Source organism: Silurus meridionalis, chromosome 9 (genome assembly GCF_014805685.1).
Source record: "Silurus meridionalis isolate SWU-2019-XX chromosome 9, ASM1480568v1, whole genome shotgun sequence".
In the NCBI taxonomy this organism is placed as follows: Eukaryota; Metazoa; Chordata; class Actinopteri; order Siluriformes; family Siluridae; genus Silurus; species Silurus meridionalis.
This window is the reverse complement of record NC_060892.1, coordinates 8104411-8131731: the sequence shown is the minus strand read 5'-3', so window position 1 is coordinate 8131731 and position 27321 is coordinate 8104411. Positions and strand designations below refer to the sequence as shown.

General features: G+C 35.8%; 1 protein-coding gene across 2 annotated transcripts in view; it reads right to left on the bottom strand.

Annotated features, from left to right (window-relative positions):
- The window catches only part of adamtsl3 (ADAMTS-like 3), a 200041-nt gene that overhangs the window by 144708 nt on the left and 28012 nt on the right, over window positions 1-27321 (bottom strand). The gene's annotated exons all lie outside the window — the stretch shown is intronic.

The window sequence follows — 27321 nt, the reverse complement described above, 5'->3', positions numbered from 1 at the left end:
AAAACACTAGAAATAGTCACAACGCAAGAGTCAAAGGAAAGAAGCAGGTTAGATATAAATAAAACTAAATTAAATATAGAAAGAAAACTTTCCACCATACTGTAACACCTCGCACTCCAACTGCTTCTGCCATCCACCTGTCACCTACAGTCACAGTATACAATAATACTGTATATTGTATTACGTTAAAATATTTTTATTGTGGTCAATTCGGAATCCCATTACTGGTGACGTTTGTTTGTATATTTGTTCTGGAGTCTGTACTAGTGGAAAACTGTCCTTAGTTTTTTTTTTTTTTTTTTTACAAATATTACAGTTTTGTTGGAAATATAATGTCCAGTAGCATTGTCTACTCAGGGAAAAAAAAATCAACATAAAAAAATAAATACTTGAATAAAGCAATAATATTGCAATGACAATAAATAGATATGCAATTATCATGATCTGAAAGTTTAATATTAGCAGATGCCTAGAGCCGACATAAAGCAATTTCCATGCACAGAGGGAAGGAGGGCTGAAACAATATTATGAGTGCACACAGTTCGTATTTCATGTGGAGAGGTACAGGACCATGGCTGATCTGCCAAAATGAGAGGCGATACCAAATGTGTGTAAGACTGAAGGGTCAGACACCGAATGAATACGCGATAGTTCGGCTTCATGAATGTGTGTCTGTAACAATATTTTTGGATCTTGTGCTAAGTGATGCAGTCGGGTGAATGACTTTAAAATCAGCTTTTCGGGTTCCCCAGGTAACGCCAAACCCTGCACAGTCATCAGATTTACAAGACTGCGCACGCCATCCAAAACCACACTCTCCGCTTGTATGTGTGTGTATGTTAAGTCGGAGCGTTCAGTGCCCATGAAGTTGATCTGAATACAAAATCAGAACTGACAACACACAGAACGCTCAATCAGCATTTGAGGAGTGCATTTTAGCCACAATATCATGCTCAAACCAAGTCTACATCTACAGCAGCTCCAAAGAAATTACATTTAAATCCAAAGCCTATTAAATCGAATACAAAAAACATGAGGTCCATACACTCGCAGAATTCCTTAAGGTTTTTTAAGGATTCTTTGGATGATTGTAGCTTCCTAAATGTGTTCTAGTTTGACCCATTTTTTCACTTTCTCTTCATATTTTATATAAATCTTTCTATTTTAGCATGCATTTAAACTGACAATCTGACAATATGAATGAAAATTATACAGAATCGTTTTATAATGTATTCATTATAAGAAATACTAGGTACATTTGCTCATTTCCAAAATATTTCCAACTGCCTTAATATCATTTTAAACCTTTTGGGCTCTACAGTATAGTTACAAATGAGAAATCCATACAAGAAAACTAATCTTAAATAATCCTCAAAAAAAATATGATTACTGACACTTGACCAACTGATTTTAAAACATGGTCTTGAGATTTTAGGCTAAAAGAAAAGAAAAGAAAGAGAAGAAAAGAATTATTTGGTGTATAACACCCTTTACATATACTTTTTGAATTTCCGAAAGATGATATATGACTGCAAACATTGCATATTAATTGGTACCAATTTTTAACAAAACAATGAACTTGCTACCATTTTTCTAAAATGAAAACAGCTTCCAAATATAAAAGCCATCATTCACTTTACATCAGGTTTGATTACAAAACCAGAAACTCCTGCTTTTGCCCCATCAGAGTTGGTCATAATTTAACAGTCATCCCTTAAGCAATGGCCATGATAAGAGCTTGTGGGTTTCAAGAAAGCAGGAGGAGGACAGTGATATGTTTACACATACTAAAGCAATTTACTATTCAATAGTATTCAGTCAACCCTCCTAAAGTAACATCAATGACCTTTTCTTATAATTCCATTCTTCCACCCCTTTTAAAAAATGAATCTTTTCATAAACCAATGCAAAGGTGCAATGAGTGCAAGTCTGAGTGAGTAAAAATGCCAAAGAAAGTTCCTATTTTCATAGGAACGACAAGCAACTTGGAACAAGATACTAAACAAAGTTGGGATGGAGACTGAAAACACACAAACACACACACACACACACACACACACACACACACACACACACATATATATATTGTATACACAAGCTTAACCATAGCCATTTACTGCCTTTGATCAATGAATTGCACAAAGTTCACCTTCTCTATAGAAAACAAGAGCAGACTCATTCTGAGCCAAATACAAATCAAGAGGGTCAAAACGAGGGTAAATTCACCAATTTAACTCAGTACAATGGAGGCAATCAAAGACTAACACGATTTTCACCCAGCTCCTTTTTATAAATGAATTACTGCAGTTCCCCAGGCTAATGCTTTGTGGGTATTTGGTCACAAAGCAGGTGGATTCACCGCTCCCCCAGAGATGTTCTCTCTTGAACAAAGCCAGGGGCTTGTGGTTCCCAGGAGGTGAGCAACACAGCAGAAAATCTATGCGCAAATGCTCTTTTGTTGCGATTCAGCACCAATCCATTGGTGTTCCAGACTAATAAATGTTAGTGACTGGTTGCTTTGGCTAAAAAACAGCAAAAAAAAAAAAAAAAGCTTGAAACTATGACTTCAATGGCATCAATGGCCCTGAATTGTGTTTGTGTACCTTCTGTACCATACTTGTCAGAGATACAGTGTTGCTGTGTTTTTGGCACTTACTGTGTCTCCTGTTTCTCTGTCTCATGTTGTCTTTTGGTTTATTTTTTGCACTAAATGTTGTACATGAGCACTTTGTATTGTCAATTTAAAATTTTGTGTTCCTGGTTTATTAATGTAGCTGGATATGGTTGGAATAACAATAAAGCCTAATTGACTTGATATTTACATATAATTATTTTATGTTTATCATGATAAGAGCTGTGTGTGTAATATTGTAAATATCAGCCAAATACAAAAGCATACAATACCTGAAGAAAGAAAGAAAGAAAGAAAGAAAGAAAGAAAGAAAGAAAGAAAGAAAGAAAGAAAGAAAGAAAGAAAGAAAGAAAGAAAGAAAGAAAGATAATACTTGGATCTTCAAAATTGTTTAAATCTAAAATTAAACTATTTCAAATGAAAAATCAGACCCCATCACCCTCCAGATTCAGGCATGAAAGACAAAAGAGAGCTTGCAGCCAATCGGAGCGAGAGACTGTATGTTTCCATTCATAATGTAATATAATACCACAATGTACACAATGATACCACAATATATTTCTGCAAAATGCTCTGTATAAGCACATTTATTTAAAAACGAATTATGTATTGAATCATGTAAATCTAAACATGTATGTGACTGAGTGGAAAAGTGACGTTTTAGCTTTTTTTCTTGGTGTTTCATGTAAATGTTTCTGCATTTTTTACATATTGGGTGCTAGTAAAACATTCTAGGCATGTACTTACAGATCCCCTGATTAGTGTCTCAGCCTGATATGGGAAATAAGCCAATAGATAAAAAAGACTTAAAAAAAAAACATTTTACTCTGATAAAGCTTCTGTTACACTGAACAGATAAGATGTACAATAATTAGTTACTTCTCATGGTGACAATATCCGCACCTCTCAAGCACATCCAACCCTCTTAAATACTATGTTAGTACACTAGTAGTGATGTTTAGGTATACTATGCAATTTTGACACTGAACTTTTAAATATAAATATGGAATATCATACATTTATTGAATGCTACACCATGTATGTTAGAAGTGTTTATTTATTTATTTATTTATTTTAAACAGAGACTTAAGTGAAATAATGCAAACTTGAAAAATCACCATACAGCGAACCTCATTGTGGCATTTACTTTAATAAGCATTCTACCTTTGCAGTACAATCACTGAAGAGAGTTACACGAGCTGGCGTAGAAAATGTGAACGTCTTGCCATAAAAGACTTTAACAGTCCCCTTCTCAGTCATTAGCATTCACAGTAGAATAAAAGGGCAACTGTAGCTACTTACCCATTCATTACTCTGAGAAAATGGTCTTGAGGCAAGTGTTCTTTTGTCCTTTTTTACAATTTCCCTATTAAATCATAAATTTTGATAGTCATGCTTGGCTGCTTCAGTAAGAATATAAACAGGGAGTCTGTTACCTCAGGTTCATTTTGTCATGCAGATATTTGACACTTATTAATTTCAGAACTCATTTCATGAGCATGAAACTTTAAATAATATTCTTGCAAAACTCATACAAAAAAAAAAAAATTAGCTCCATTTCAAGTACATTTTTCTGGGATAATACAGGGCTTACTGAGTATCTCAAAGGAAATTTCATCAACATAAACGTTATTCATCCATGTTCTTTTGCTGGCTACTTTGGAGAATTAATTTTTGTCTAGTGATCCTCTACTTTGCAAAACTGAAACATGATCCTAATAATCCATAATCCTTATGATTTATTAGATTTAATAGATTAGATTTGATTGCTGTGTGATGGCATCCCTGAACACAAAATAGGCAGGTCAAAAACAAAGATGTACTTGCAACTGCAAGGCTTGTGCCAAATATTAGTTGCAAAAAAATAACACTAGCTACATAGGCAAGTGAATTAATATCCAGCTAAATCAAGCCTACAGAACATACCTCTAGCAAATACTACATGGATTTACCCCTGATAGCTTGCAACATTCAGGAAGCTTTAAAAAGCTGCTAATAAAACCCACACCGATACCATAAGAATTAAGATTTTACTTTTATAGTGCATCTGTATCGATATGTACATTATATAACCTGCAGAATTATTTTTAACCGATCTCACACCACTCTGTGTGCCCTCAAATGCATGGAAGAAAAACAAGTTTTACTGTCACTAAACAAAACATCTCTGTACAGCCCTCATTCCCTCACATAGTATTCGATTCTGTACGCTGGAGTACAGTTGTAACTCTCGGTTTGTTTGTGCTGTAATGAGAAAATCATTTCAATTGAAGCTGGGAGAGTGACCCAGGAGTGTCTTCAGACAGACACACACCTAAAGCCAATAACAATTTGTAATTCAACTTCTGCTCTTCCAAGATCTAGAGTGCTACAGCTTACTGCTTTCAGAAATCTTTTGGAAGTTGTTGTTTACTTGGTAATACAAGTAAAGTAGGCTTTATTTGTTATTCCAACCATATACAGTGTTCATTGCAGTACACAGTGAAATGAAACAAGGTTTCTCCAGGGCCAAGGTGCTACATCAGACACCATAAATTAATAAAAAGTAACACAAAACTAACTAGGACATAGTTGAACAAAGTATTACATAAGTAATAGCAGTGGTGGGTGGTCAGGGCCAGCAAAGCCTTCTCTGCTGGCCTAAACACTATCAGAAGCACTGACCTACTTTTACAACCTAAATTCTAATATTTGTTGCGTGAAATTGTATTAATTTATTCCCAACAGTTTATTCTCTTTATTTCATAGCGTTTTTCTTGGCTGCACTGCTTTCAGTACGTGTATGTGGATGTAAGATATTTTGTCCAATAAGATATCAGCCTCTGCCCAGGGCTTTCAAAGTCTGTACTGCTGGCCTTTTTACCATTGATAATATTACCAACGGGTCTGTTTCTTTAACCAATCAGATTTCATATTCTCCTCACAGGGCAGCTAGCTAGCCCAGAATAGCGTCAGCTTTTTTCCGTCCTCTGATTGGTTGGTCAGAGGGAAACTGTTACAGCCAAGTTCGACTGGTAAAACACTCGTGTAGCGCTCTGCACACATTAATACATCTGAGTTATGGAGGAAGAGAAATTGATTTGGTTTTGGACATACTTAAAAATGCATTTTCCAGAAAAGCTAGACATCGTGAGGAGAGGTCGGCCAACCCCGAAGCTAGCTAGCTTGTCTCAGCCCAGGAAAGGGTTTGTTCACCACTTCCAGACCAGTGAATACGAGTGGTACCACTGGCTCACAGCCTCTGAGGAGCGATGCACATTATGAGTCTGCATTTCTGGTGAATAGGTTGGATTTTATTTACATTTTTAAATGTTTTTGTCATGCTATCAGACAAATATTGATTCTGAACTGCTCCAGATGATGTAGGTGCACAGTTGCGGTGGTAGTGTACTGGTTTGGAGTTGTCTTAACTGGGTTTCTTGCTTTAGTAAAATGTTATTCAACCTCCATATGTAAAATGCTCTCTCTCTCTCTCTCTCTCTCTCTCTGTAATGCCATGCTTTGTTATATTGCGTTTTTGTATTGTATTGATGGTTTCTATAATCGCAACGTGATAGTGGTGGTATTAAAAGGTGGATTAAGTCAGGTAAGTCCCCGCTGAAGGCCCAGGTACCAAATGCACGGCCAACCACTAAGTAATAGTATGGATATTGCTATGATAAGATTGTAACTATTGAGTTAAAGTGGTCTCCTGGCACATGTTGTTGCAAAAAGAGACAAAAAGGAATTGATATGGGATCAGGTCATGAAATATCAAGTCCATATAAAAAAAAAGGTATAATATTTTGCATTAAATAGTTAAGATATAATATTCGGTGTATTACTGCAAGAAATTGTCAGACTGCCATAGACTGCAAATTTCAGTCCAAGATATTTGTCAGCATGAACTTATTCCCAAAATGTCTTAAATATCATAAAGGCAGTTATGCAATATGTATAGAAAACCAAGTGAATAACCTCTAATCAGCTGAGAGAAGAGGTGACCATCTGTGAGCAACAGTATGATTTTATGCCGAGGAAGAGCACCACAGACTAGATTCGCTTTGAGAATGTTGATGGAGAAGTATAGAGAAGGTCAGAAGGGGCTGCATTGTTTGTTTGTGGATTTAGAGAAAGCGTATGACAGGAGGGAGAGAGGAGTTGTGGTTCAGTATGAGGAAGTCACATACAATACCACACTGCGCATATAGGACGTTTTGGAGACAAGTTGAGGGAGGCGCGATTGAGGTGGTTTGGACATGTGCAGAGGAGGGACATGGGGTATATCAGTAGGAGAATGCTGAGGATGGAGCCACCAGAAAGGAGGAAAAGAGGAATGCCAAAGAGGAGGTTTATGGATGTGGTGAGGGAAGACATGCAGGTAGTTGGTTTGAAAGAGGCAGATGTAGAGGACAGGAGGGTATGGAGACGGATGAGCCGCTGTGGCGCCCCCTAATGGGAGCAGCCTAAAGAAGAAGAAGAAGAAGAAGAAGAAGTAATATAAAGTAAAAATGTAATTAAATGAACCTGCACTTTACCTTTGAAAAGAGTCGTGGTTAGTGTGAGGGAGACAAGAGGGAGGAGGAGGAAGGTTTTTGTTTGGAAGAAGAATCTCCTTCCATGAGAACACACATAGTCACAATATTATAGTAAAAAGTAGGTTTGAGCGAATGATGCCTGTACAAGGGATACACGCCGAACAAGGACGTATACGCAGGGAGCTGACCTGAGCTCCCATTGTTTTACGCAGTGAGAGAGAAAGAACCATCGTGCCATTCATTGTTCGGATGATGCTAGATGTTCGCAATGCTAGTTATCACTCGTAATGCAAGCTACTTTTTAAAACAAACACGTCTTGCAAAGCATCTGTAAAGCACATTACTCAAAATCCAAAGGTTTCCACACGGACTATTTAAATTGCCAGATTAATGCTTTGTGGATCATGGAGGATTTTGGTGCTTGATTTGAGACCAAAATCAGTTAAGCAAATGTTTAGTGATTTTTTTTTTTAGTGCCATTGCAGTGAATTTACATTAAAGCGTTATTAACGAAAAAGATTTCATGGTTCGGTGCAGAATAACACACACACACACACACACACACACACACACACACACACACACACACACTCAAAAAAAGTTTTGGGACAGTCAAACTTACACTATAAACCATAGTCTATACACAATAGACAATTTGCCAACTCATCCGCCAGCCTAACTAATATTATACAAAAGCCATACTTGTACCTTTTTTTTTGTTTTTGGTCCAGCCCCTGGTTGATGATGATTAGTAGATTATTGTCACGAATCCTCCTGTCTTGCCTCAGCCACCTGTCCTATCATTAGTTTGTCCCCTAATTGTTTCTCGATTGCATCCATCTGTTCCTTGCTAAGCTCTTGATTAGTTCACCTATTTATTCTCCTTTGTCTTGTGTCTTCTTGTTCAATGTAAATGTGCATAATACTGCATTACCTTTTTTTTCTTGCTTTCTTGGGTCCACATTCAGCCCATAGACCCTAGCTAATGATCCCAGCATTTTAATAGATATAGTAGGGTCTATACTCCTATCACCTTACCTAGCTCTGTAGCTATTACAAATTCAATTCATATGGTTTAAAGAAGATTAAGACAGCATTTGATGACAATCATTCGATATCCTGCTGCATGCCATGTCTATAGATAATTTATAGAGTGTCTACATTGGATTCCATGTTAAGAGTTACCCGAAAAACTTCTTTCATAACAATACAAGTTTTCCTCATGTTTATAATTATCACATGATCAATCAGCTTGACAGAACTGAAGAACTGGTTGTGGTTTTATAAGAGATTTCTGGAAGAGGTTTGGAGGTCAAATAGACTTTCATTACTTGTCAGCGTCATTAGCCTGCTGGATTCAAAACTAAGGCTGATGTTGGACACTAAACATATCTTGGCTTATCACCTACAGTTAGGGAAAGAGGAACATATTTGGACAATGTTTCTTTTATTGTGCGTGTGGAGAGAGAGAGAAAGGGGGAGAAATGTCCTTTCTCTGGCTATAAACCCATCAGAGATTAGGGATTGAGTGCATGTGTTCTTCCTGCTCATGCATCTCTTCTTTAGTGGTGCTTCATTCCTTTGGGCCTGGGTCCATGTATATCTGCTTCAACTCGCACATAAAATTATAGTACCCCCTACATCTCTCTCTCTCTCTCTCTCTCTCTAGCTCTCTCATGTGAGTGTGTAAAGATATAGTGTGCGGTTTAGGGGAGCCGTATGCATGTGTGTGTCCAGCTCTGACCTCCCTCATTGGATTTAGCAGGTAATAGCTTTCGCATGAGTTACATTTTTTGCTCTTGCTAAACCCCTTCTGTGGCCATCACTTAATTTATGCCTGCCTTTTAGTCTATGTTGATTCCCAAACCTCAGAACGATATTCACTCACTCTAACATGATCCAAATGTTTCAAACAAATAAAAAAGGAAAAGCCACGTTCTTAGTTAAACCTTGCCAGCTTTAAGTACACCGGACTCTAGAGACTCTCCTGGCGAAATAAGAGCCTTTAATACAAAATGTTGTGCATTCTTGCTTTTTTTTTTTCTTCTTCTCGAAACAGCCTACGATTTTGCTGTGATCCCTCACAGACTTATTGATTTGAGATGCTTCCAGTTTTTCCCTGCATTCAGAATTAGAAGGAAAACAAATTCTGAGCGTGTATTCAGAGCTGCAAATTAGATGCTAATGTAATAACTGGTTAGAAACTTTCCCACACACCTACCTGTTTTTCTTACTTGTTATTTTTCTGAAAACTATTTATCCATTACACACTGCTGGGAAAAGCCATGATGCATCACTGACTTTCTCTGTCTAATCCATGTTAACCCCATACTTCTTGTTGCCTTCTTGCTCATTGTCAGCTTGTAAACTAGCCTACGGCTATGGTGCGTGAGAGCCAGAAAATGATACACCAGTGGTAGGTTGAAAAATCCGCAAGACAAGAAATAGGATGATGGACTGAAAATGGTGCTCAGTGAGAAGAAATGATATTGATCATGTCACCAAATAGATTAAAACGAAAGTAATAAGGCTGTTTTGAAAATGAAAGAAGTAGAAATTACTGATATTTGTGTAAAACATTTAATGAATGAAAGTAAACATTTGTCTGAAAAATAATTAGTGAAGTAAAGTATTGATACCAGAAAAATCTAAGTACAGTGACAAAGTATTTGCTATATTTGCGAAGCTCTGGGAGTGCTCAGGAATTGGAAAATTCGGTGTTAAAGACAGCTGTAATCAGATACCTGGTGTCAAAATGGCAGTCAGAATATTTTTTTTGCTTTTGGGAGTAGCCAGGATATATAATAATATTAAAAAATTTTACATACTCAATAATTTAGGCAGCAAATCAGGTATTAATGTAATTCTCTAGAACCTTACCCACAAATATACCTGTTTTTCTTCTGGAAACTATTTATGTAATACACACTTCTGGGAAAAGCCATGATGCCAATAATCAGCTAATGGCAATGTTTGAGTGGGTAAGCAAACGATAAGTTAAACAAGTTTAAATACGTTTACAATAAGTGAAAAATCAGCCTAATATATTTCCATTTAGGAATTGATTGGGTGTTATGGACACCTGTATTCAGATACCTAGTGTCAAAATTCCAGTCAAAATTTCTTTTTTGCTTTTGGGAGTAACCAGGATATTTAAAAACCTTAAACATTTTTTTTTAACTCAATGGTTTAGCTAGTTAAGGGGTTTTAAAGGGTAACACATCGAACCTTCCGGTGTTTCTTTAATAAAAAAAAATATTTTTTAGAATATAGATATCCTTTTAATTTCCCTTTCAAGAAAAACAAGATGTAAAATATTGCTGACTCATCATGCACTTGAGGGTGTAAGTTAAATCTGTGTCCAATTAAATTCTCTCTAGACTGTTTAAGTCCTAACCCATTAAAATAAACTCTCCCCTATTATTAAACTGCGACAGTAAACTGCTTGTAGATTTATGTCTAGACAAGCAAGAAATGTCACAGAACATATATATTGTTAATGCGTCAGACATACAGTAAGCCAAGCGTTCAGACGTGTCAACTCCCTTCCAGAGAAGATCCTGTGTTTTTTCAGTACCATTGGTGCTGGGGTGATCTTACCTCAAACTATCTTAAAGGTTAAAGTGAAAGATTCTGCGTGGTGTTAAAACAAACTGTCTGAACCATTTACAGTATTATACACAATTATTATTTAGAAATGCAAAATAATTTAATTTCTAATAAAGTCATCAAACACATACACACACACACACACACACACACACACACACACACACACACACACACACATACGTCTATAAACGCACACCCAAGCACACGTGCATGCACTCATACTGTACATGCATTCATACGCTTATTTACACATAAGTAAGTCCACACATGTGATCCCATGTGGTCACTGTATAAAATTTATGATCTTTGGAGAACTTAAACCTGCTGAAATGACACAACAGGTGTACTGCTGCTGCAAGTCTCTGTAACAAATGGATCCAGCTGTTCGACACTGACCCGCAGAACAGATCAACACCACTGAAGCCTAACAGACTAACAGGATCACTTTAACACTGCCTCATGAATAAAAATAAATAAATAAAAAAAACAGTTAGATGACGTTGGAAAAAACTGGTGTATAGTTGCCACTTTCGAAATTTTACTCTTACATTAAGTACCGTATTTTCTGGACTATAAGCCGCTACTTTCTTCCCACACTTTGAACCCCGCTGCTTAAACAACAAAGTGGCTAATATATGACATTTTCCTGGGTTTTTCCCGGTTTCACAAACTTCAAGCCAAAAAACTGAACCCCATAACATTAGACCAATGAAATTTCCGAACGGAAACGAAAAAACGCACCTCACCTGTGTTCTGAGCTGCACGGCATCGGGAGAAAAACTTCCACCGATGGTGATTTTTAAACGCACGAAGATGCCAAAAGATAAACTCCTGAGAGGAATAGTTGTGAAAGGAAGGAGGAAGACAGTGAACAATGACTTTCTTGGTAGGCTACTGTTTAGATACAAGCCGTTGTAGCGTTGAGTCTGGGTGAAGGAAAATTCGGTGTTAAAGACAGCTGTAATCAGATACCTGGTGTCAAAATGGCAGTCAGAATATTTTTTTTGCTTTTGGGAGTAGCCAGGATATATAATAATATTAAAAAATTTTACATACTCAATAATTTAGGCAGCAAATCAGGTATTAATGTAATTCTCTAGAACCTTACCCACAAATATACCTGTTTTTCTTCTGGAAACTATTTATGTAATACACACTTCTGGGAAAAGCCATGATGCCAATAATCAGCTAATGGCAATGTTTGAGTGGGTAAGCAAACGATAAGTTAAACAAGTTTAAATACGTTTACAATAAGTGAAAAATCAGCCTAATATATTTCCATTTAGGAATTGATTGGGTGTTATGGACACCTGTATTCAGATACCTAGTGTCAAAATTCCAGTCAAAATTTCTTTTTTGCTTTTGGGAGTAACCAGGATATTTAAAAACCTTAAACATTTTTTTTTAACTCAATGGTTTAGCTAGTTAAGGGGTTTTAAAGGGTAACACATCGAACCTTCCGGTGTTTCTTTAATAAAAAAAAATATTTTTTAGAATATAGATATCCTTTTAATTTCCCTTTCAAGAAAAACAAGATGTAAAATATTGCTGACTCATCATGCACTTGAGGGTGTAAGTTAAATCTGTGTCCAATTAAATTCTCTCTAGACTGTTTAAGTCCTAACCCATTAAAATAAACTCTCCCCTATTATTAAACTGCGACAGTAAACTGCTTGTAGATTTATGTCTAGACAAGCAAGAAATGTCACAGAACATATATATTGTTAATGCGTCAGACATACAGTAAGCCAAGCGTTCAGACGTGTCAACTCCCTTCCAGAGAAGATCCTGTGTTTTTTCAGTACCATTGGTGCTGGGGTGATCTTACCTCAAACTATCTTAAAGGTTAAAGTGAAAGATTCTGCGTGGTGTTAAAACAAACTGTCTGAACCATTTACAGTATTATACACAATTATTATTTAGAAATGCAAAATAATTTAATTTCTAATAAAGTCATCAAACACATACACACACACACACACACACACACACACACACACACACACACACACACACATACGTCTATAAACGCACACCCAAGCACACGTGCATGCACTCATACTGTACATGCATTCATACGCTTATTTACACATAAGTAAGTCCACACATGTGATCCCATGTGGTCACTGTATAAAATTTATGATCTTTGGAGAACTTAAACCTGCTGAAATGACACAACAGGTGTACTGCTGCTGCAAGTCTCTGTAACAAATGGATCCAGCTGTTCGACACTGACCCGCAGAACAGATCAACACCACTGAAGCCTAACAGACTAACAGGATCACTTTAACACTGCCTCATGAATAAAAATAAATAAATAAAAAAAACAGTTAGATGACGTTGGAAAAAACTGGTGTATAGTTGCCACTTTCGAAATTTTACTCTTACATTAAGTACCGTATTTTCTGGACTATAAGCCGCTACTTTCTTCCCACACTTTGAACCCCGCTGCTTAAACAACAAAGTGGCTAATATATGACATTTTCCTGGGTTTTTCCCGGTTTCACAAACTTCAAGCCAAAAAACTGAACCCCATAACATTAGACCAATGAAATTTCCGAACGGAAACGAAAAAACGCACCTCACCTGTGTTCTGAGCTGCACGGCATCGGGAGAAAAACTTCCACCGATGGTGATTTTTAAACGCACGAAGATGCCAAAAGATAAACTCCTGAGAGGAATAGTTGTGAAAGGAAGGAGGAAGACAGTGAACAATGACTTTCTTGGTAGGCTACTGTTTAGATACAAGCCGTTGTAACGCGTTGAGTCTGGGTGAAGGGAGAGTTCGCTAACTCCAGTTGCAACAGAAATCATATAAGCACAGACAGGTTTCCAAAACTTGTGCTTCTTTATTTTTCTTGGCAACAGCGTTATTATTATTATTTATGTTCAAAATAAAAATCTTTGTAAAATTCAGTAGGTGCGGCTTATATTTGGGTACGCTTAATAGTCCGTAAATTACGGTATATAAAAGGGCATTTGGTATATTTAGTCCAAAACAAGAATATAGATATGATATATAAAGAAACTTTCTATAGAAATAAACTTCGATTGCAGCTTGTATATTAGATTATATATAGTATATAAGTATGCAGTATAGAAGTAATAATAGACAGGAAGCACTGGATGTGACACCATCTTGCCTTGTAGCCGTACATTCTATGTAAGGAAGTGGATGCAAATACTGGGTTTTTTGGGGGAAAAAATCCAAATCTGTAGGCAAACTCAAAACCCTGAAACAGGTTAAGGTCAGGGGATTAGCAAACATCGTCAACTAGGGTGAACAAGTACGTGGAATGAGAAACAAGAAACAAGCAAGAAAAATTGCTCAGAGAATTACAGAGAACTCGACGCAATATTTGGCAGAGATATAGTGGAAACAAAGAAGCATTTATACACAAACTAATAAACACGGAAGTGGGACCAATGACAAGACTGGGGAGGAGACATAAAATATGAGGTGGTATCAAAAGATTCGAGACAAGCTCTGTTTACAAGAAAGTACTCATCTATGTATACACACAATAAATTGTCTTGCACAGCAATGTAGCTCTCCCAGTGTTCCTGCCACTTCAGGAACGTGTCCTGGAAGTCTCCTTTTGCAAGTGATTCAGGATGGATTTTTGCAATGGCGTCAATACGCCGACCTTTGTGCCAGATCTTTATTTTTGGGAAAATGGTGAAGTCTGCAAGAGCCATGTCTGGCAGGTAGGGTGGGTGCAGAAGTGAGATCATGTGGATGATTCTTTGACGATCTTCATGCACAAGTTGCTGAATAATTTCGACATTTTTAAGGGGGTTGAGCTTGTTGAAGGTCTTCCTGATCTCTCGTTACCTTCCAGTGAGGTTCTTCCACTCTTGAAGCGTACGTGCCACTCAAAACACGTCGTTGCGAGTTGTCAAGTCAAGAAGATGTTTATGTGGAATTTGCTCATGGGACTATTCAACACTGATACACTCCTAGAAAGTAATTTGAGAGGTCAGTCTTGGGCTTATCTGAGGCATCTCTGCTGGTGTTTATAGATCTGCCAAATGCATCACACACAGGGGAATTAAATTATTCAGGCTCTTCTTTGTGCTTGTCATTAAACTGCAAAATAGCAGAGTTCCGGAAAAACAAAACAAAACTATGGATTCAATAAATTGATTGCTTGATTGCCACTTGATTTTATAGTATTAAATACATTTGAAATAACGTGAAATAACTTCATTTTTATGTAAATTTTTGCCACTAATTGCAACTAAGCAAACAATTCATAACATAAATGTAATGGCTCCATAACCAACCTAATTAAAGTACATACACTATACCTGATTTGCTGCCGTAAGACACAAATGTAGATGTTGCGCATGCACCTTATAGTCGGAAAAAATAAAAAAATAAGACTCTAATAGTGGCAAGTCGGCTGAATACTTCCTGCAACACTGACTCAGCGACAAGGAAAATTAAAAGATTTTACAAGGTAAGATATTTTCTATAGTTATAAATGATTTACACTTAAACATCAGCTGTTTTTATGATTTAATCGGTCTTGATCTGTCGTGTTAGATTTATCTCAGTTTTGCTGTGACTATAGTTTTGGGCAAATGAAATATTTCCTGCCTTCCATATAAAAAATTGAATACAAGTTGAGTAACTTTGATCACAATAAGATGTTCTGTCAACTTACTACGTGCATCATGTTTTACAGATGTGTTATGTGTTTAGGTTCTTTTAAACAGCTTTGTCATCTCAAAGTACATTTTACTTTGCTAATAGGCCAATACTCACACAAACGAGTGTTCTCTAAATGTAAAAGTTTATAGGATGTTTTAATAAAACTATATAAGATCGACTATATTCACCATATTTAAGCAAATTATGTGTGTATGATTTGTCATCTCGACATTCATTTTACTATATTTCTATATCTGTGAAATCCAAACATGAACATTAATGCAATATATGTGCTTTGCATATATCTTTCCATATATCAGATTTCCGTATGGAAAGTCTATAAGGTTTTTCGTTCCTGTTTCATTTAAACCGATGTCGCATCTCACAGACGATCGTTACATTAAAACTGCTCACGACTCTTTAGCTCCGCCCATTGTACGCCTCTAGGAGCTGTTTTCGGAAAGAAGCGTAAAGCTGTATCTTTCTTTTATAGAGTAAATCTAATAAAACTAACGACTCTTCAGGATGCAAAACTACTCTGTAGGTACTTTAGATTAACATGAGATTGGCAAAAACTGTGTTACAGGTCCACTTTAAGGAGAACAGTATTTTAGCTAAAGCTACAGTTTTAAAGTTTCACATCTTCTGATAATCAGAATTCATGGCAAATAAATGCTGACTATAAAATTTTTTAATTTATGAACAGTTCATTAGTAATCCTGAGTTACACACAAGAAGCTATGCAGCTTAATTAATTAATTACAGAATATTCCATCGCAAAAATAAAGCTGTACGGGAAAATATCACCATGTGTGACTTCTGTAAAAGTTTCTGCATTTTTGTCTTGCCCGATTTATCCCAAAGTGGAGACATGAAAATATTTGTCAAATGGCAAGTGAAGCAATCTTTATTACAAGAGGTTATGCCAGGTTATGTGTGTGGGTGTTTGTGTGGACGGAGTCGAGGTATTAGTGATCAGTAATCATGTGAATGTAAACATTCAGCAGAGGTTGTGGATGATGGAAAATGGAATCCAGAACAGCCATGCTGGGGTGGATTACAGGAAATGCAGTTCAAGGCTGAATCTGGCACTGACATGACAATATGTACTTGCAATATAACAGATGCCCTGGCAAAATCATAAAATCACGCAGATGATGTTTTCACCATTATTTCAAAAGATTTTCCTTCACCCTCATGTCATTTCGCCATTTTTTTTTTGTAGGAATTGAACTGAAATTTGTTTACATGTACTGTTTTTAAAGCAGTAGTGAAACCTTAATGTTTGCAGGTTTGGTTACAGATTCATATCAAGGCCCATCAATGAGGTGATGATCAGTACCTGAATATGTATCAATAAGGCTGAATTTTGTTATAATACATAGCTTACCAGCAACTTGAACGGATATAATATAGAAATTGAATAGATTTTCTTGTTATTATGATAAAATATTTTACAAGGTTTATTACAAGGTGTCCATTAATCTTCATAAAAAATATTAGCCTAGATAGCTTTTAAGAATGCATTTGTCAAAGAAGAATGTTTGTAAATCATTCTCCCAGGTGGTTCAAGAGGCTGTTGCAATGCACACCAGGACACTGTTGCCAAAATGGAAGCCAAAATTGAGAGAGATGTGATCATTCCAATGATGTATGGAGACTTTTGGGACACCCTGTTGAGATCACCCTTTGATTGCTGAAGTGTCAAAGTACATTATTGTGGAAAAATAATATTGTGGAAAAAGGGACTGTTTAGACAGACTACTAGACAAATAGATATCCAGCAATGTATTTAAACTAATTTTGTTTTGAAAGTTTAAAAAAAAAAACTTAATTTGTTATTTAATGTAAAACCTAAACGCCAACAACCAGCTTAAAAAACAAAATCAGTAAAATCAGCAAGAAAACCTAAAAAACATTTATATAACTAGCAATATATATATATATATATGTAACTAGCAGCACTACTGTTCCATTAGTTTCAGAGATGGTTATGAAAACAACCCACAATTCCAGCCTGTCTCTTCCTCTGTTCCCACACTTGTTTTTTTACCTCTACCTTAACAGTTCTGTCCTGTTACTTTGTCTTATTTTTAGTCAAACTGACTGTAATCATGCATTTCTGGAATCCTGTTTTCTGTGTTTCTTTGTCTTTTCCCTACATATGTATTGACCTTTACCTGGTACCATGGTGACAATTCTTTTGGATTGCCGTTAATCAAGAACATCCTATGTTTACGTGATAATTTCCCGCCTGCATCGGCCTACACGTTACAAACTGATCCTTATGCATAAATATTCTTGCATCCACCTTTGACATTGTCAAATACTGTTGAACTGAACACATTTGAAAGATCGCGATGTATTTGTTATGAGGAGCAAGAATGTCTTACACAATCTCGGCCTGGATATGTTTAAAAAATATGGTTATGTGCATGTACAAGATTGGGACACACTCTTCCTGTTCAGGCCATAGTAATCACTGTGGATAATTAAATGAATTGAAATTTAGACAAAGAGTAACAGCGTGCAATGGCCCAATACAACCCCACTGTCGAGTGCAATGAGTTCAATAATTATACCATTGCTAAATAATACATAATGTGGTAGGCATGATGTGCTGAGATCGGGCCAAATGTGTTTAACATGTGCAGGGAGGTCAGATGAAAGTTATATAAGATTACATTGTGTCTGCTAAGGCAGAGTAATGTTCCATTCAGAAGACTTTACATGCGGCAAGCAGGTCTCAAAGTTACCTTTATGAAGCTACACTTTATAGACAAATGTTTGTGGCCACCCGACTATAAGATTCGTATGTGCTTTTTAAACATCCAATTTCACATTAGGTCCCCATTTGCTGTTATAATTATTATTAATTAAATAAAAATATTTATAATTATTATTATTTGCTGAAACCGTAATGCTACAGCTACAGTTGTTTGCCTCCAACTTTGTGGTAACAGTTTGATAAAGAGGCACATATGGCAGAATAAGTCAGGTGTCCCAAATTGTCCATATAGGTTACCTTTTGCTAGCTAGATGACCCAAGATTAGCTGTTAGGGTTATTGACATTTTAAATAATATTTAAAATGAGCAGCTATAGTATGATGTATAAAAAAATATCTGCATGTACCTTTATATAACCGCCATTGTCTTCCTTTTCTCTACTTGAACATTACTATATATGAACTCAAAGCAACACCTACCTTCTTGTTTATGTATGCTTATTTTTCTATATATGCAATGTGCCTAAACGTGTGGTATATAGATGATTTTATATAGATTAAATAATTAGACGAGCTGACTAGCTTGACTCTTCATACAACACCATGCATCATATTAGCAGATTAAACACAGAAAATATGCGTCATTAAACTTTTTATATTATTCAGTATATTATTTTATTACATTACTATTTCCTTTAAATCTTATCGTTTATGCAACTGACTGTGGATTGAACTAATTCTGAAAATTATTATTCTTTATTAATGACAAATGCATTGGTTTGAATAGGTTTATTGTTCAGATCACTTGCTCTTTCTCAGTTGTCTGAAACAAGGCTTAGAAAAGTGATGGGCAGTTTGTGTGTCATAGATGCATGTGTTTGTTTTCTTTTAATACAATTCTATTCAAATTGTAAAAAAAAAAAAAAAATGCTATCAATAAATCAGTCTGTAAAGCGGCTGTGAGATGATTTTTTTTTAAATGCTGCAGACATGATTTAAAATAACTAAAATGTGCCTTTAGCTAAAATGTGCATTCACCTTTAAAGGAGTTTTGTGGGTAAATGCAAATCAGCTGTAACGTGCATGTCCTCTGCATATTACATGTATTTGCCGTTAATAAAAACAACATTTGTAAAGATGAACAAAATCAGCTTTATAGAAACATTGGTAAAAAATCTTTTAGTTCTTTAGCCTAGAAAAATATGTATACATAAGATCAATAAATCAAAAAAAAAATGTGGTTTGGCGTGTCTATATTTTTAACATGAAAAGGATGTTATTTTTTTATGTCTGTGTGTATGTGTAAAAATAGTGATTTCTCTGCACATTTCACTAGCACTCACGGCCATTCCAGATGTTGCTCACTAAAGACCCCTCAAGCCGTCTCCTCCTTTTTAGTTTTCTGGAACCTGAATGGGCATCGGTCCAGAAAGGACCATGTGGTAAAACCACATGTCACACTTGATCAGTTTTATATTAGCAGGATTCAGGGAGTGCACATGGCAATTTGTACATCTGGGCTCTGTCACGCCGGCCACTAACGCGTGCACCGATCCAGGCCAGCTGAGAGAGGGTGAAACTAGTCCTGCCTCCAGAGAAAAGTGTGTTTGAAATGTGAAGTAGAGTGGGGAATTTTATAATAGGGCCCCATTTTGCAGCTTTCAAGCTGTTTCTCTGGGGCAGGTGGAAGTTCTCAGCAGACACAGAGGAAGCAAAATAACATGTTGTGTGTGTATGTGTGTTGCGAAGAGATGTTGAATGGCATGGAAAGTTCAGTGAGATAAAACCAGCTAGATGATGTTCATTTGACTGTTTCTACTGTTTACCATTTAAATAAAATGGAACTGACCTTTTCTGATTACCCAAAGACTAAACATACGTCATACAACATTTGCCTGTTGATTTCTGACTGGAACAATCAGGTTAATGTAGCAAGTAATGGAAATCTCTCACACTAAAAATTACGACTCAACACGCTAGTCATCAGAAATGTCACCTAATATCATGTCAATGAGGTCACAATGCAAAAAATTTCTAACTTATTATTAATCTCACCATGTATTGCAGCTAAGTACTGAAACATTATGGGGCAGTGATCCAAGACAAACGAGAATCTTATTTATTTGCATTAAATTCAAATTCCACCTGCTCACCTGTGCGTCCTGATGCTAAGGTTGAAAGAAAAATATGAAAGAAGAATATGATTATCATACTATTTATTAATGTGTGATATGCCTCAAACAAAATAGTGTGGAGTATATCAACATCTCAGAATGAGCCTACAGAAAAGATTTTAGCTGAGAGACTTGTTACATTTAAAATGTATGACTTTGCGTTTTCAGCAAATAATCAGCACATCAGAGCCTCCCCCAATTACTCTGTTTACATGGCACCACCTAAATCACAGTTATGTCGTTTCTCTCATTAAAATTAGGTAAAAGCATAGAAGAAAACTCACTGATATGGCTACAAATGCAGGAATTTTCCTGGCTATAAGCTGATGATTATCTAAAACTTCACTCTGTTTAGGTTTTGAACTTCTGAAATTTGTAACCCAAGGACCAGTGGATTTTAATTAAAAACAGCAGAAAAACTATGACAAAAATAATAATAAGAAAATCATTCATTTTAATAGGTCTTTATGTATTTTCCATTTATCAACACAAAAATGTTCTCATTTCCTGCCTTTTTGTATATCCCAGTTAGTAATGTGCTTTTAATAACAAGCATCTTATAATGTCATACTTTTTATTATTTCAGAATTCACTGGCCAGCATTTGTGAAATAATAATAATTTCTTAAAGTGGACAGATACATCCTCTCCAGGAGCTTAACTGGTGAGTCAGGAGCCCAGAGAAGATACATGGAAACAGTGCATTAAAAATAGATCAAGGACTCATGGCAGAAGAGGGCAGAGTGAACATAAGCTGGCAGCTGATGGGATAAAGTACCTCTTAAGAAGTGTCTGAGAATGAAGAAAATTTTAATTGGAGACAATTAGACTCTGCACTTCACATCACAAACCTCACACATACAAACGCAAGCTTAGCGATTCTTTACAGACGTTACTGAATATGAGTTCTCCCAGTCCAAAAGAACATCACCACGTACCAGCTTTGCCAGTATAAGAGAGAAAAACTTGATTGATAAACATCAAGTAATCAAAAAAAGCAACCTTCTTATCCAAGACATTTTGCTAACAAAAATTTAGAGGAGAATTTACCAAATTTTTCATTCTGGTTGTGCACAGTTCAACAAAAATCCAAATAAAATCCACTTTAGGACCTGAGCAGCAAATAATGCGAAGAGATTAAAAAGAAATCTATAATAGACAGGAATCTTTAGTGCTGTTTAGTCCAATTATATCAACTCTCCATGCATGCACATTTTACTATATCATCTATAGAATTGATGAAACTATTGCTTTGCTGCATCAGCATTCCTATTAGTACTGAAGAAAGCATTATAGGCATTAAAAGAGTAGCAGACTACATTAAATATTAGCAGATCTAAAAGGAAAACTTCAAATTGCACTTCTGTTTATGCCATGAGGGGATTTTCAGGGTGAATGAGTGTCTGACCCACCAAAAAGAAAAAAAAAGAGAAGGATAACCCAAAACAGCACTATTCCTTACTTGGAGAGCAGAGTCAAGTGGAAAGTTGTGTGTCCAGCTTTAATATTTTTTCAGCTCCTAGGCACAGGGCCTCATCTTTATGTAGAGAAAGGCAACGTACAAAACTAAAATAGAAACCCACCTCCTTGTGTTATACAGTGGCATTCTTTTTAGTTTTAGTTAAATAAATTGTCATTACAGTTTTTACAAAATTATCATTGAAGTCATCAATGTAATTGAAAAAGAATAATTAATTTAAATTGTGAAACCTAATTCTTATATTAAAAGCAAACAACTTTTGCTACTTATAATTTTCGATTCCCAATAAAGCCTGTCACATAGTCAATAAAATTGTTTACAACAGAACTTTTGTTTCTTGCAGTATTTCTTTCGTAAAAGAGGTGAGACATCAGTCCTCAAGAAGACACGATCAATGACAGCATCATGTGTAGAATAAAATGGAACAGAACTGTTACATATTTATCCGAATATTGATAACATCATGTATAACAGATTTTTTTTGTAATGTATTCATGAATTATTTGCCTAATTTTGCTGTATTTTAAATTTCACAAAAAAATGCTAAAAAATGTCAATCAGTTTGCCACAATTACATAGGACCAGTGGTGGACAGTAACAAAGTAAATGTAATTCGTTACTGTACTTAAGTAGCTTTCTCACGTATCTCTACTTTACTGAAGCATTTCTATTTAGGGAGACTTTTACTTTAACTTCACTACATTTCAAATACAAATATCGTACTTTTTACTCAACTACATTTTGCGAAATCAGTCGTTCCTTTTTATTTATAAGTGGATAAAAACTGTTCAAGCACACAGCAGGCCACCGATCAGGGTAGAGCTCAAGCTCTGTTTTAAACTTGATATCTACTTATCACCAACATACAGTTCAAGCGTCAGTTCAAAAGCAAGCAGAACATAATAATTGTTGAGTAATAAATGATGGAAGAAACTCCTGACTCTATCTTGTTCTTATTTGAGCAATTTTTTTCAGTAGTTAAAAAGAAGGTTTTGGGCTCATGATCGTTTTAATAGATATCAATCAGTGTTTTCACATAAACTGAGTTATTAAGTAAAATAAAAATAGGACATTATAGCCATAATAAATCATTGTACTGCGGATACTTAAGCAGATTTAATGGCAAATACTTCTGTACTTTTACTCAAGTAAAAGATCAAATGAAGCACTTTTACTTTTATTGGAGTAATATTTTACCTAGTGTTTATCTACTTTAACTCAAGAACATGGTTTGTGTACTTCGTCCATCACTGCTTAGGATTAAAATTGCCGTGAATATTTTTTTATTATGTGTCCAGCAGGGAATAATTGATGAGCATTTGGTGCCACTCAGATGAGGATGGATTTTCTTTTTGAGTCTGGTTGCTCTACAGCTTTCTTTCTTGCATCGTCTCAGGGAATTTTTCCTTGACTTTGTCGCCACTGGCATTGCTGATTAGGGCTAAACTTATACGGATACACCAAATTTATGACTGAAAAAATATATATTATTAATCTATTTATTTCTGTAAAACTACAATACAAGTAAAATTAAAATAAAATAAAATGCAAACATCACAAGGGTAATAGAGTTAATAAACAGATATAACAACACAAGTGGAGTGTGGCTTTTGCCAGTAGATGTTTGGCACCATCAAACATATAACTGCAAATAAATATCAAATATGTATGAAGATTCAAATATGACACTGGTTGCAAGCAATTTCACCCACAGCATTGAAGCCATTGATAATGTCTCAGTAGATCACTCTTCACTATACTATGAGCCAAAGAGAATTATTCTTTCAACATTACAGCTCATTGTCGATGATTAAGTACCAGTTTTCTGCCTATTCATGGGTCCTCAGTGACACGGTGCAAGCTAGCCCTCAAAACTGAGCTATACATTACTTGGTTCCCTTTACGCTGACTTATTTTATTCTCCGCCGCAATACATCAAAATGTCACTGACGGAGCCCAGCACAACTAAACCTGCCAGTTCAGGATCCTTTAACCGCTCTTTTTATAAATACCCACTGTCATCATGCCACAAACCACAGAAGCCAAGCCTGTGCCTGGTATTATCCTTCTCGTGCTATGCACCACCTCGGATTGTCACTTGTCCACATTACCCATCAGCTCACAACCACAACTTCCCCTCCAACAATCCACCAAAATTAATAAGCACACTCCCTGCTCCCAAAAACGTACCCTGCCTACACTCTGTTTTTTTCCTTCTGCCTCATAATCCGTTTCAACGTTATCCACTGCTCGCATTATATGGAAACACTGGCGCGAGTGTAATAGAAAGAGCCAAGAAGGCACAGCTGGCTAGGATCAAAAATGCAGAGCAGGCAGTAGACCGTGTTAGACACACTATGAAGAAGTCTGTGGGAGCTGGACTACTCTGAATACCCTATCGTATGCTTATGTGTCTCATGGTGCATGAAGAGACTGGCAGAGTAGGTGTCCGAGGCCAACATATGCTTTATCTATTAGTTTAAGCCCCTGCGGTTTATATATGGAGCTTGTTTTTGCTGTCAATCTTATTATTGCTGCTATAAAACCATGCAACTTGTCATAGGAAATATGACACTTTAGAGATGTGATGACCATTTTGACATTCCTGACACATGAGATATGCTGAGAAAGAGACTCATTTGACCTCCTGTCAATGGTTATGCTCTTGTAAAATTGGTGGATTTTTCCGACAGTCACTGTCCTATGGACCAAGTGAATTTAAAATGCCAGGGACAATTTGATGTGTTTGAGGAAAAACTCCAAGACTGGTCTCTGAGACTTTTTAGGGGAAGGTGGGGGGTGTTGTGGGAGCTGTGAAACATGTGGGAACTGGCCTATAGTACCTTCCTATCATCAACATCATGTGTGTTCTACATTTACATGGCTTACACTCATGTATTGTAATGGTGTTGTATAAACATTGGTGTTTGCTTAGCTTTATGGTTATTAACTATATTTTGGATAATATAGCATGGATTATAATGTGGATAATATATGAATCAATGCTTGAAACATTGAATATTATTATTATTATAATAATTATTGTTATTATTGTTATTGCGAGAAAAATGTTAAGATTGCGATTGTTTCTTCTAGTCATTTATATGAGTGATCGGGCTTTTTCTTCTTATTTGTTTATTTGTTTATTTGTTTGTTTGTCTGTTTATTTGTTTATTTATTATATTTTCATGTTTTTATTTCCTATTTATATGCTTGAAAAGTACTTTAAGATGTAACTTTTAAAGGTGCTATATAAAATAAAGATTATTATTATTATTATTATTATTATTATTATTATTGTTGTTGTTGTTGATAAATTACAAGCAATGATACATGTAGATTAACCAAGCAAATGTACGCAAAGCTATTTGAGTTATTCATCATTGCAATTTTTGTGACCCCAAAGCTTGGCTTCCAAACATGATATGTCCATATTTATCATTATTTCTACAGTTACATTTGTGCATTTATAATGCTAATCTTCATTTATAAAGCAATCTTCCTTGCACTGGCTATCAGTCGAGTAAAAAGTCTTGTTGGTATAATCTGCAAAAGATTTTCATGTGAACTTGATACATAATATTTTATGCATGTAGAAATAGCAGTAGTGCAAACATCATTCGCATGTTCACATACACACTGTGTAATCTTGTGCCTGAAGTTAAAAGCGATATTCACTAAATACCAGATCAGAGGTTTTCAATGATTCTAAATGACACACAACAAAGTTAAACTGACAAAAAATAATCTGTCTTGGTTCTGACCCTTATTAAGATATGTGTTTCCAATAATCTGTTGCCTAATATTCCAAACTACTAACTAATCTAGAAAATCCAGAATTTGTACACAAAATAGACCTTTCAGTAGGTCTGAAGTCTAAATTTGAGGAACAGTAGTGTTTGGGGGTTAGATAAACAGGAAAACGTGCCCATTTTTATTGCATAATTCCAACACTAATGAAACATATCAGATGAAACTATGTTAAATAAATTGTGGCAGGTATAAATGTGATTCCCAGTAACACTTGTGAATAATTCTGATATCCATTTGAAAAATAAATGAATGAAAGGAAAGTTCCTCTAGTGACCCCATTTGTAAATGAAGTGGCCCCACATGGGTATGTATGGGGAAGATAAGCATTCCCTTTACTGGCATGTAAACTAAACATTGCCAGTGATGTTTTTATCATTTTTATTTTTACAAATGGCTATTAAATATTTGCTGTGTTTCGATGTGAATCAAAGTAACTGCAAGGTCCTAGGTTTTCGATTTTTTGTAATTGTCATGTGGACCAGCAGGTATCTAATAAGCCAAGATTAATTAGATTTTTTCAGTCTGGGACCATCGTCAGAGGATGGACAAGCAGACATTACACAGAAGACAGCACATTTATTTCCCTGTTTTGGTGCTATGTGAACACTGAAAGCACTTACAGAAATAGTAATAGAATTTGTCACTGCAGGATAGATAAATGGAAGTATTAGTTACAAAGCAGGCCCTCCGTCAGCAGACACAGCTCAGAGATACTTTGCAAATTCACATTGTCAAGTACTATAAGTTAAACACACTCACACACCATGAGATTGTCAAATTGAGTTCTGGCATATTTGTCATAACAGTAGGCAGACTACCTTAGCATCGTCATCATGCCACCAACTCTCTCTAGCAACAACTCACTCAAAGCTCAATTCATTATATGCTCACCCTAAATCAACCCTTGACAGGCTCTCAGCACATGCAGATCCCTCCAACAACTGTGCTGGGAACAAGGTCCAATATGGGAATGAAGCGAAGCAAGGTTTCCATAACAGACCCCAAAACAGCCACGGCAGGGGCACACAGAATCCCTACATTAATAGTCATCACGACAGAGGCGTTTAACAGCCAGAAAAGTCTGGCATATCTGGACTTGCCTAATAGACTGAAGAAATTATACAATCTTAATGCTATGTGCTGGAGATTTTATTCGGCTTTGCATTAAGCATTAATAACAGATGGCGTTCACATTATTTCATGGTTACATCTATAACTGTAAATTCAATTACACTGAATATTAGAGATCGACTAATTCATCAGTTTTGCAGATTAATCGGCACCGATAAGTGACTGCTGTAACTAAAAATCCATACAGATAGTTTTTCTGGGTTGCGCTATACAGCACGAGAGCGGCCCCTAGAGTCAAATCACTGATTTCATGTGCTGTTTATTTTAAGTGACTTTTTTCTTCATTTGGGACTGTTTACTTTGTTTTTCATTTTGAATGCATATCTTTTATTTTCCTCAATATTTATTAATATAATTAATATATATTCATATTTATTACATTTAGCACATTTTCATGATTCAGTACTGTTTTTGTGTGTGTGTAATCAAGTTCAGTATTGTTTTACATGGAGTGTTATGTTTGTTTTTTTAAATCCAGTATTCATTTTGAAAACTTTTGGTTGATTAATTGGTTATTGGCAAGTACGGTTCAACCTAGCTATCGGTAACAGTAAAATCCACTATCAGTTGACCTCTACA